The sequence below is a fragment of the Micropterus salmoides genome, unplaced genomic scaffold (assembly GCF_014851395.1).
Source record: "Micropterus salmoides isolate LMB-PRFRI ecotype aquatic unplaced genomic scaffold, ASM1485139v1 Ms_hic_scaffold_7, whole genome shotgun sequence".
Classification (NCBI taxonomy): domain Eukaryota; kingdom Metazoa; phylum Chordata; class Actinopteri; order Centrarchiformes; family Centrarchidae; genus Micropterus; species Micropterus salmoides.
Genome location: NW_024044459.1, coordinates 23,569,406 through 23,581,413, shown reverse-complemented (window position 1 = coordinate 23,581,413; position 12,008 = coordinate 23,569,406). Strand labels below are relative to the sequence as shown.

Genomic DNA, 12,008 nt, shown 5'->3' with positions numbered 1-12,008 from the left:
GGATTAAAGCACATGATTTCATTGGAAATACCTCATTGGTCCACTGGCCCAATTCACTGTGGAACCCAACTGTAAACTACAGTGGTGTATATACTGTGGTAGTTTAATGTTTGTGTAACGGAAGCCACGCAGGCTGTGTAGGGAATAAACCTCACTCCTCAACGCCTAAAGAGACACGCTAGCGCAGCTTCCTCAATAGCATGTCCACCTCCCATTCCTGAGGTTGCAAGTTTGAATCCAGGCTGTGCAGTACAATGTCGGGGCCGGTTACATTTGCATCATATTTGAATTGAACCTCTGTAAGTATGCCGTAATAAATTAATGCTAGTATGATAATATTTCAATAATAATAAATGTCCCATTGGGCAAGCCTGTAAGTGCACCTTTTTTGCTTATCTGTTATCATTATTTTATGAATAAAAGCATCAAAAGATATTATAGCTGCCACTATATAGTGGTTAATTTGGTATTAAAGGTCTGTTTTCTGTAGAGCGATTACTAGATAGTTTGCAACAACTTGTTGGTCTAATTGCCTGATTTTTCATTAACATGACTGAAGTCTCAGCTCTAAATGCCATGGAAACAGCTTTTAATGAGTAGAACAACTGGGCTGTATGTGTGTGTGTGTGTGTTTGTGTGTGTGTATGTGTGTGTGTGTGTGTGTGTGTGTGCAAGTGTGTGTCTGTGTCAATATTTGTACTTGAGTGTCTATGTGTTATTCGTATGTTTATCCTTTGACCCCCTATGTGAATGGATATACTGTACATACACCTGCATTTTTCTGCCACCATGGCCAACACCACTGCCCCTTTCTCAGCCTTTATAAAGCTGTAATTGTGCTGTGTGTTACCATTTTTGTGAATGCTCAGTACAAGCCAGCCAGCAGTAACAACTGTGGCATTTTCAGTCAGGGTAGTTCTTTTTCATTACTGCTCTGTCCTCTGTTTAACAAGCAGTAAAGTAGGTTAAAGTGATATAAAGTGCAATACTTGGCACCATTGAGTGAATGCCTGAGAAAGACTTGTGAGCGAGCAAGAGGATGTACAGCTGTGTACTGTATATCCATATACAGTTCGCTGGGAGACGCAGGTACGGTATGCACACACACAACTTGTATGCATTTTACAGGGTGATGTACGTCGAACAGCATTTCTTGTTATAATAATAGACTCAAGCAATAACTGCAGGTGGCGTACATGGTTGTCACGGTGATGAATGGTCTCCAGGGCAACACAGGAAGTCCATCTGGGAAGAAATCTGAAAGAGGAAGTAGATAACAGAGATTGAGGAGACACAGTTGCTACCTGATTTATTTGTTCTCATCCATCATCTTAAAACTCACAACTATTGCTTTCCACATTGAGTAAATAGAAAATAAACTATTTTGGGCTGTTATAGCCACAGAACAGAAGTAACAACAAAGTATAAGCTCATGTATCAAGACAATGAGCCAAATGTTTTAGCTCTTTAAATGAGAAAACCAAAAAATAGTTTCAAGTGAATCTGAGACCAGCAGCAGCCAATAAAACTGGTTAAGCATAACTCGTTGCCTTTTTCACTCACTCCCTCTTTTGATAGTGCTTTTTCTTCTTTCCCTTCTTCTTTTATCGGTCTGTATCTTCTTCCCTACAATCTTCTCCCCCACACCCAAAACACATATTTTCTCCTGCTCTTTCAAAAAGTGGAATCCAGAAGCGTTTAAGTCCTGTTGAATGAATGTAGTCATTTGACATTGCATGGGTTATCAGAGAGGATTCAGTATGACAGCGAATAGTGTCATGGTGATTTTCGTGTAGCCCACTAACATTTCTTTGTACCCACTCACTAATCTGTATGCGTATAACCGAGATACTGTGCATGCATAATGTTTTTTCTATTCTCACTCGCTGATTAGTAAACAGATCAGACTTCTGCTAACAAGAAGATCAAAGGGAATTTTCAATGTCATGCTAAAAATCGCTCATGCTGTGTGTGTGTCTTTTGGTGAGGGTTTTTGTGTGCATGTTTGCACATTTAGAATATATATGACATATGAGGCAAGCAAAATAAATAGGAAATGGGGATGCATGCACAACAAAATCTGAGACTTAAACACCACACAGATTGTTTACAAAATACATGACAACACTGGTTAAAAGAAATATGTCTTGCAAATTCAAACCACACAGAAGCCAAAACATGTGAGATGGTCTCTGTTACAGTGCTGTACTTTTTGCTTTGCTTTGTTTTCAGCAGAGCATTGTTTTTTCTTAATGTCTTCTTAGTTGCACCTGCAAAACAGCACGTCTTGGCATTTTCAACATAATGGTGATGAGGAAAAAGTTTGCTTACTTAATCATTTTCTAAATTCATTATACCGAGAATGCCTGCCAGTGAGCATTTGCTAAACCAGAAATCAGATGTCAGTTCATCCCTGAGCTGCAGCAAAACAATCTTTTCATTAAGCTGCAGTGTGAGGAAGTAATGGTTCTCACAAACTGCTGCTGTGGTGATAACGTTTATGTGTGGGTTTTATTCATTTATAGATATAAAGGTCATCCAGTACTTCGCCCAACTTTTTGAAATTGTTTACTCTAGTCAGGTATTTTATACAGCTTTAGGCTGTCAGCTGACTAAAGTTTGTGCCAATATTGTCCTAAGAATCCCAAATTATTACTGGTGAATTTACTAACCAACAACAAAACACTGGCAAGACTTAGCTCAAATATGAATCAACTCTAAAAAAGTGTGCGTGTGTGTGTATGTGTGTGTATATATATATATATACACACATACACACACAGGCCCACCTTTTTAGAGCTTAACTTATATATGTATATATATATATATGTGTGTGTGTGTGTGTGTGTGTGTGTACATATTAGCTGAACTGAACTATCAAAATGCAAATAGGATGCAGATAGGATACTATACAAAGTAGGCCACATGGCTAAAGTTTTGTCACATTCAGCTGTCGGGTCTATCATGTTGAAGTTGTTTGCCAATGCTTTACTCGCTCTTAAGAGATCCAAGTAGCTTTTCCTTAAACATGTTTTTAACACATGCACAGCAGTTGCATGTGTACATCATTTGCAGGAGACAGAGTTGAGAAATGACAAGACTACTATTAATACCTAATGAGACATTCCTGTCATGCTGTCAAAAATCTATCTCTGTAGACATACACCTGTCTAAACATGTAGCTGTCTGTCTCTTAAACTGTACATCAACCTGCCTGTCTCCATTTGTGACCATTCATCTATACAGCCAGCCATGGTGCGTCTTCTGTCTGTCTAAGCATTTAATGCTATTCGTCATTTCCTTCCATCCATCCAATGCCACAAAACTTTTTTGATGCCCTATTTCTGACACAGATGATACTTTTTACCAGGCCCTTTTCATCCATCTTTTTTCCACAAGTAATCCATCTCCTTATGTCAGCAGTGTCTTTTCCATTAACATCTGATCTGATGTCAAGCTCAGACGCAGGGCATCCTGATCCAGCCCTGATATTTTTGGTGGGAGAGGAGCTTTGGTTTTTTTCCAACTTAAACATGCCGTCACTTTGGTGTGAGCTCTGAGCTCCTGTTTATCTTTACTTGAAGTATAGAGCACAGACAACAGCCGTCAAATAGCAAAGATTAATAAAGAAACCCTGCAGTAATGCAGTTTTTGAATAAAGTCTATATAATAATTAACCTGATTAACACTACAACCGACAAGATTATACTGAAAAGTGACGTTCTTCTTGAAGAAAGGTAAGGCCTAACTTTATACTCTATTGCTTTTATTGCTATTTTTGTAACATTTATTTTATTTTTATGTATTTTATTGTTTTATTTTGTTTGAATACAGAGTTTCAGAGATGGAGACCAATACAGAATTAAGGGTAGGTAAAACCAGATTTAGAAGATGGGGCTCTGACGGCGGGGAAGGGCAAGCTGGAAAGGAAAGTGGGTCGTTTATGTCACTTTGTGATGACAGGCTGAGTCTCACGCTGGGCACTCTGCCCCATTCCTCTGGAGAGACTGACACTGACACAGGGACAGGGACTGTCACCAGCCTCACCCCTCTTCCTGCCCTGTGGTGTGTGTGTGTGTGTGTGTGTGTGTGTGTTTGTGCGCTGAATGTGCCATTGTTTCCATCTGTCATTTGTGTGTCATGCTTGCTGGTGGTCCTGATGTTTGTGTGTGTGGATGTGCACTCTTGTCTTTTAGCAGTGACACAGTGTAAGAGAGCAGGGCTAAGCTGGTCACACACTGACAGTTGTGAACTCTCCCTGAAGACACACATGCAGAGAGCAGCTTTCTTTCCCTCACAACCCACTCACCCCTCTTGTAGCTACGCATGCAGTTTGGATACACTTACATTTTTGATGACAGTGTGGTTGAAGTACATGCTTTTCAATGCATTTAAAATGTTTTGTGCTTGTACAGTGCCTTTTAAAAGTACAACCCACTTGAACTTCGCAGCCGCAGGGAAATTATAAGGCTTTTATAACATCAACAGAAAAAGAAGAAAAGGAAAACTCTACAGATTAATTTGTATTACCTGCAAAAATAAAACACAGCATAATGGTAGGTTTTCACCGTGTTACTATGACACACTTGAACCATTGTCTAGACATTGTTGAATAGGCATCACATGTGTGACAGGTGTGACCAGAGATTTGACCAAGGATATCCAAATTCTGGTTGGTATCGGTATTTCCTGTATATAAAAATAAAAGTACGTAATTCAAATAAACGACACGACAAGTTTACTTAAAAGTACCAAACAGGGGGAATGGTACAAGGTGGAAGGCCAGTGTGGGAGGGAACTAGTGAGTGAGAAACATTACATTATAAGGAGTTCAGTGTCTGACAGTGTTGGGCAAGTTACTTCCAAAATGTAATACATTATAGATTACCAGTTACTGTCATTTGAGACTAATTAGTTATATTACATTACTGTCTCTGATATGTAATGCTATACAGTACTTTTGCGTTAATTTTGAGTTACTTTAACTGCTATTTAATAGGCACATTATTCTGATAGTAAGATGTGTCTGCATGGGTGTATTCTACACATTCTTCTAGTTTGTGCACAAGGTACAGCAGCATTATGTCATTGATTATTTAAATCTCCCGACACTCTGACAGGATTGGTCAGGATGAACTGACAGCCTCTGATCATTTCCAAATTCCGCACAATTGACCCCTCGCTAAGCCACGCCCCCCTTAGTTATTGTTGCTAAGTCCGACAAACTGTCGGAGTTGTCACACTTTTATCAAGGCAAAATGAAAGACAGAAGCTAAAGCCTACCAATCACACAGTAAAAGTGAACCACCGTATTACCTGACGATTGAGAAAGAGAACAACGATATTAAGGATCAACACTGCTCCTGTACAGGGAGGTCTCTGTTCACTTTTACAGTCATTACAAAGCAGATCAGTAGGGCTTTATAACGTTACATTCAGTAGTAAGTTAACTACCGTTAGCTTACTAACATTACATTAGGAACCATCCACAGCTTACATTTTTCTGGATTTATTTCCTTTCAACCTCTCTGGGTAGCGACTGTAACTATTGCAAGTGCCCCAGGAACCACTTTGACCATAACTTAGGAAAATACAGCCAAAAAAAGCTAGAAAACTACTCCTTTTACATACGAGTCAATGTAGCACGGCCATGAAAGTGTCGGACCTCAGTTAGAGCGAGTCCTATGCTGTGCTGTGACTGGCCAGCTGTGTATTCAGCGCATCGCTTAGTGGTGGGTCAATTAGGGATTGGGATCACGACCCGGTTCTAAAAGGACCCGGTACCAAAATTTCTCAAAACCCGAAATTAAATAAGCACCTAACTTATCGATACTGCTGTCAAGACTAGCAGGTCCTACAATGTAACGGTATGTCTAGAGTGTCAAGTCTGATTTAACTTGAAATGAGATGGATAGGAAAACTAATGTTTTTTTAGTGATGGCACTGATCAAACAGGTAGGTATGTAGGTTTGTAATCAGGCTACAGACTCTGCTGCTCTCTGTTGGCTCCTTCTACACACACACACACACACACACACACAGCGGCCAGCAGAGAGAGATGCTGCTCCATCACGGTGGAGACTGTGAAGTTAAGTTAGCTCCAAACTACTCAAGTTGATGACAGCTACGCTCATTAATTAAAGTATGTGCAATAAAACCTTGGCAAGTAAAAAAACAACACTTATCAATACACCTGTGTGTATGGTAAACATGTAGAAACGGTTAATTTAATTATCTCTGTCCTCAGTCTCTCATCGTGTGTGTTTTATACAAGCACAGCTAACGTTAGCTTGGCATTAGCCAAATATTAAAAACAAGCTAAATTGAAAGCTGTCTGTCTGTAGCACAGACTGGTCTGTAGTCTTAAAATTTGGCACATTGTTAAAAACTCAGCTGCTGGCTGAGACAAACCAGCCGCTCCTCCTTCTACATGGTAACGTTACCTGCAGGCAGTGAATAACAGCAGAGAGGAGGAAGAGGAAGGACTGGTACATACTGATGTTATTCTTTCTAAACGTTACTCACTATTGTAATGTCAGATATTTAGTTTATATATAGTGTCGTTGCTGTTGTAAACATTAATGTTGCTGCTCTAGAAACAACATTTAGCTGTATTTAACATGTTAAATTCTAATCCTATAATTAATTGTAAAACAACCAGGCAGCTAATATGCACTCTTCAATATATGTTTATTTATCAAAAGTCATATGTCATCTCAATGTATAACAATGTTATTGCACATCGAATGTTTTCCTCATACCGTGCAAGCCTACCTCATGCATGTTGGGTCTCGTCTTACCAATAACCATCACCAAATTAATAGTAAAGTATCGATAAAGAATAAGAATAAGGGTATTGATATCAATAAAAATTTACAATCCCCATCCCCACACACAATGATCCTCGTGCCTCTCGGATGTCTGGGGCCTCTCGTGTAGTTAACTGACAGGTCCACCAGCCTTGTGGCGTACAGCTTAATGTAATCTGATGGAACAGTGAATTATATCTTTGTGAATCTCCTGATGGTAAAGGTATTGACCTATGTCTATGACTATTGTTTTGCCCAAATGCATTATAATAAATGTATTTAATTAATGTATTTAGCGCCAATTCATAACAGAAGTTATCTCATTGCACTTTTTATAGAGCAGGTCTAGACCCTAGTGTTTGTAACATTATTTACAGATACCTAACAATTCCCACCCTGAGCAAAGACTCATTACATTTTTCTTTTGCCGCATGTGTCCATTAAAAGTAAATAGACACATGTCATTTACTTTACCAGACCCTCTTGGGCCTTGAGTCTCTTCAAATCCTGTGGGAAACACTGGGTAAAAAGAACCTTTTGACTATTTATGCAGTGGTAAAAAAAAAAGGCAAAAATGTAAATGTACTTATTCGGTATTCTGCATTTTTTTTCATTATATTCAGTTTCATCTTCGGCCAAGAATTTTCATTTAGTTGCATCCGTAGAATCCACAACAGTAACAACACTAACGACGACAACGTTAACAAGACAACAAAAATAAAGGTGGCCTTTTCCATGCTTGAAAGATAGAGGAAATCCTTCAGCCACCTATCTCTATAGAAGCAGAAGGGCCTCCTCACACTCCAGTTCATTAAGATCAAATGTTTTGCCGCGAATCACGCAAGGGCAATCGCACTTTTGTTGCTTATCGCTTTGAATGTTCTCAAAGTGGGGCCCCCAGCATGCACGTCCCGGGCGAAAACCAGAGACTACATAAAGGATCCCTTTCAGCATATGTGCCACCTCCCTCTACAGGGAATCAACAGCAGGGCAGTACCATAACATATGGATGAGAGTTCCCACTTCTCCACAGCTGTGCCAGCATTGATCAAATTGGTCCATATTTTGAGTTTGACAGGGTGTGAAGTATGCCCTATGCATTATCTTCATCTGTATTGCTCTGTCTGACACATCTGACTTTCTCCTTCAGAAGATGACAGGCAAATTCCCAGATCTCACTGCCATTGCAGTTGGGTCAGGGTATTACAGTTAGGAGCGGAAAGACACAGGAGTCTGAGATTGTTAATCACAAAAAATTAAATAAAAATGTACTCGTCATGGAAATTTTGATTTCTTTCTGCTTGTCGAAACACCCTTTATGCTAAATATTCTGTTTCTGGGAATACATTAACCATGCACGTGACTTCAGTATGCTTGGGAAAAGTAAAATCATTACTGAATACTTAACTATATTAACAGCTGCTTACGAAGTGACTTAATTATGGTAGAAAGTACTGTATAACTGCAGCAAAAAGAAAGAAGAAACACAGTGATTTTTTTGACTGATCAAACATAATTTGAGATGGTGGTGTGTGTATGTGTCCGTGTGTTTTTTCATGTGTTTTACTGAGTGGCAACTAATGGACAATTAGATTTTTGCCAAAGTTGAACATCAACTAATTGATGTGGCCACAGAGAAAGAACACCTGGTGAAGAGCCAAAGTATAAAATTATGAATAGATGACTTTACATATTATGAATTTTTTCCATTATCACGTAGTTTCGCCTCAGGATGTTTCTCGCAGCAACTTACATTTAATAGACTTACATTAAATTTAACCTAACCAACATCATTTAATACCCAACATACCACAGTAAAAATAATGACTTGAAAATTGATTAAGTTAATTGACTGATTTTAACCTCATCTGTATACTGTCTGCCCTTTATAATTGAGTATTTTATTATAAAACCTAAAATTGGAATTTAATAAAATGAAGCTCTGCATTTATCTCTCTGCTTCTACCTCTCTCAATAGCTGCCTTTTGAGCTGTTGGTCCTTTAAATGCAGATATCAGTAAGATGGGTGTTGTATGTGTGAGTGAGTGAGTGGGGGGGAATTTGATTTTTAACAACAACATTTATTTACTATATGCACTGTACAAAAAACCCCCTACTATATTACATTAATAAATACCTTTGCGTTTACATGTGTATCAAAAGTTTCGATCAGCACATTTCAAAACTTAACTGCCCCTCTGTCACAGAGCAGGGCGCCCCCCCACAACCACAAATCAGCTCAAAAGTATCTAGGTCATGTGCAGCTCTGTAAAAAATGAAATCTAACAGCAGTCGGGACTTAACCATGTTCTCAAAAACAAGAACCAGATCAACATCTAACCCTTCCTCCACCTTTCGTGTCCGGGTCAAATACACAGCCATCTTTGCCTGTCCTAAAACAAAGTTCAATAACTGACATTTGTTCTTCTTCCGGCGAACGTATCTAAAACCAAACATAAAAATCTGCTTCGTAAAAACTTCTCCACATCTACTGAAAATGTTTTCCAACTGCACAAACAAATCTGTCAGACGAATGCACTCTGAGAAGCAGTGAAACACTGTCTCTCTCTCACTGCAGAAGGGACATTTTTCTTCTACAGCAGCGTTAATAACAGAGCTAAAAGAGTTCACCGCTATAATGCCATGAAGGATTCTCCACTGCACGTCTGCATGTTTCTTTGCTAATGGAGATTTGTACAAAGACCTCCAGGCTGGTTTAAAGTCAGGATCTAAGTCCAGAAAAACCGTCCACGGGGTGTCACTACGTCCACTCAGTGTTCTCTGATTCACAGTTTTCACCATCAGTTTATAGAGAGTCTTTCCTGAGGCGTCCCCCAAAGAAGCACCTACGGGGTCCATAGGCTCAAGTAGAAAACCAGAACAGTTCTTAAAATCAGGAGAAAGCCTAATGGCAGGATACAGATCAGTGCAGTTTGGCAGCAGTGTTCCATCAGAAAAGTCAATTAAAAGAGAGCACTCATGCTGTGTCAGCTTCTGTTTCCAGTGTTTCAGTAACTGACTTGTGACACGAGTAGACCTTAATCCAAGCTGATCAGCTAGTCCAACAGGGTCGTCCAACCGAGGCCCTTCTAGCTCCACCACCTTCCCCAGAGTAGAAACCCCTGCAGTGTGAAGCCGTCTGGATAGCGATAGAGAGAGAGAGAGATGCAGGTTCAAATGCAAAAAGTTACATCTCCTGCTAACCTCAGCTTCTGTGCCCATTCACTTGTGTTTGCATACAGAAGAAATGTGGTGTGACTTTTTTATAAATAAGTAGTGTGAGGGAGTACAGTAGTACAGTATATACAGTTGTTACATTACATCACACTGTTACTAATATTGTTTCATAACTTCAACATTTCTACATACTTTGGATTTTTTGAGTAGGCACCTTTAATGGACTAAAGAAAGTAATGTTGAGTAATGTAATCAATTGCTTTTGCAATAAGAAATTAGTAAATAAATGTTATTACTATAATTATTAACTTGCCCAACACTGGTGAATAAGCATGAGGTTTTATTCATGCCATAGCATGAATAAAACCTCATGTTTCCATTGGGTCCATGTGAGAGTGAGCCACTCACCCTGTCACATAGTGCATAGTTTTCATTGGAACTGCTTCCTACTAAAGATATAATCCCAATGACATGCTGCAGTTGAATTTTTCAAAAATATGTGATTTTGGCCAACTGACCCTCTGAAATGCAAATTATAGACATGTATTATAATATTTAAAGTATGCCACAGATAACCCAAGTGCCATTATAAATGGGGTCTAAATACATTTAATTTAGTTTGAGCAATATGCATTTTTGTGCAGTCTCCTTTCTATGGAAACTATATAACTACATAACAATGTATAATACATAATGGGGTTTGTATTACATCAGAGATGCCTTTGTACATCCATTTCTAATGGATGTAGCCTTGGCCGGGAGGGGAGGTCTTCAGGTGGTGCCCAACTTTCTCAGAGTATTTCAACTCTTACCCACAAAACTGATAGGTCAGCAGAGTCGGCCAAGTCACTGCCCCTCTCCTCCAAGCTTCCAGCTAGTTTCCTCTCTCTTATGCCAAAGCCAACAGGAGGCTCTTTCTGCCGCTTCTCCCAGCCTTCAAACTGCTGTTTTCCTCTTGTGGCCTCTCATGCCAGCTTTTGTCATTAGGTTCCACACTGATTTGGCAGGAAATCCTCGGCACCCTACTTCCACTGTAAACAGCCATGTTGTCAACCCTCTTTCCCAACACTCCTGGACAGGTTGTTTCATACTTGGGGTTTTCTTTTATTCTGCCTCGAGCTTCAATGCTCTCCTCCCACAGGACTGTTAGTTCCCCCAAAATAACTCTTCCCCTCCAGAGACAACATGACAATGTCTGGTCTCAGAGTTGTGGAAGCACTACATCTGGGAACAGTTTCCTCCCCAGGTCCACCTTCGTCTCCCATCCCTGGGTTGTCTGCTGCAGATTCTGGTTGTCTTTACCCTGGATAGCCAGCCTATGACCCTCTTTTACAAACATGCTTATGTACGATGGTGCTTAGTCATTTTGTTGTGGCTACCTTTTGTTTTTTTCTGACTTTCCTGCTCCAAGATGTCTGCTAGTGTTGACAACACCTTGTCGTGGCACAACTGATACCTTCCCTGGGACAGAGAAGGACATAACAATATATTACTATTACAAAATTATAACCAATCTTACGCTGACTACGTGTATTTGTAGCTTGCTTATCCCTAAGAAATGTCAAGTAAAGAGACAATCGTTTCACTCTATTTCAAACACCCTATTTGCTAACACCCTCGCTGTTACACTCCCTCTCAGCACCTTACTTTCTTTTCACCCCCTTGAGATTTCTCTTCCTCTCTGTCCCCCACTTCTCACCTGTCTCACCGGCCTCCTCTCCCTTACCTTCTTCATTCTGAAGAAGAGGAGATGTGTGTTCTCATTTCCAAGCCCTTTGCTTTTCTCTCCTCTTAAGGAGAGAACACTGATGAAGTGGCAGCAACACCTGCCTTAGTTTTTGTGCTTGTATTTGTGTGTTTGCATCTGTGTGTGTACTTCAGCTGTGGAGCAAGCTTGCTTACGCTGTATAAATTTAGTTAAGTGAACACTCTTGAGAATGAAACAGTCGTGCTACTCACTAAAGCACACAGTCACACACACACACACACACGCACACAAGCTCTTAACTGGTTGCTCTTTAA

General features: G+C 39.8%; 1 long non-coding RNA gene across 1 annotated transcript; it reads right to left on the bottom strand.

Annotated features, from left to right (window-relative positions):
- Window positions 1-348: 348 nt before the first annotated feature.
- LOC119891348 lies at window positions 349-11,441 on the bottom strand. The gene is made up of 3 exons (XR_005442425.1): window positions 11,366-11,441; window positions 9,830-9,948; window positions 349-1,257 (listed from the first exon to the last, which is right to left on the bottom strand). It is a non-coding gene; the product is annotated as an uncharacterized LOC119891348 (long non-coding RNA).
- Window positions 11,442-12,008: the final 567 nt, after the last annotated feature.